The sequence below is a fragment of the Orycteropus afer genome, unplaced genomic scaffold (assembly GCF_000298275.1).
Source record: "Orycteropus afer afer isolate SDZICR_OR568_19922 unplaced genomic scaffold, OryAfe1.0 scaffold00193, whole genome shotgun sequence".
NCBI lineage: Eukaryota > Metazoa > Chordata > Mammalia > Tubulidentata > Orycteropodidae > Orycteropus > Orycteropus afer.
This window is the reverse complement of record NW_006921780.1, coordinates 1,065,369-1,066,259: the sequence shown is the minus strand read 5'-3', so window position 1 is coordinate 1,066,259 and position 891 is coordinate 1,065,369.

Here is an 891-nt window from a genome sequence, read left to right as displayed (position 1 = left end):
TATTCCTATTTTGCTGAGAGTTTTGATCAGGAATGGGTGTTGGATTTTATCAAATGCCTTTTCTGCATCAATTGATATGATTGTGTGGTTCTTTTTCTTTGTTTTATTTATGTGGTGAATTACGTTGATTGTTTTTCTAATGTTAAACCATCCTTGCAACCTGATATGAAGTCCACTTGGTCATAACAAATTATCTTCTTAATATGTTGTTGGAGTCTATTGGCTAGAATTTTGTTGAAGATTTTTGCATCTATATTCATGAGGGCTATTGGTCTGTAGTTTTCCTTTTGAGTGATGTCTTTGACTGATTTTGGTATCAAGGTTATCCTTGCTTCATAAAATGAGTTGGGGAGGATGCCATCCTTTTCTATGTCTTGGAATAGTTTGAGTAGGATTGATGTCAATTCTTCTCTGAATGTTTGGTAGAATTCTCCAGTGACGCCGTCTGGGCCAGGACTTTTTCTTGCTGGTGATATTTTGATGACCTGTTCAATTTCTTCTTTTGTTATGGATCTGTTAAACTTTTCCACACCAGTCTGTGTTAGTTTAGGTGAGTGGTGTGTTTCTAGAAATCTGTCCATTTCTTCCAGATTTTCAAATTCATTGGAGTACAGTTCTTCATAGTATCCTGATATTATCCTTTTTATTTCAGTTGGTTTTGTTGTGATGTCACCCATTTCATTTCTTATTCATGTTACTTGTATTCTCTCCCTCTTTCCCATTGTTAAATTTGGTAGTGGTTTGTCAATTTTATTGATCTTTTCAAAAAACCAACTCTGGTCTTGATGATTTTTTTCTCTTGTCTTTCTATTTTCTGTTTCATTGATTTCTGCTAGAATCTTGATTATTTCCTTTCTTCTGGTGACTGTAGGCTTTTCTTGCTGTTCTTTT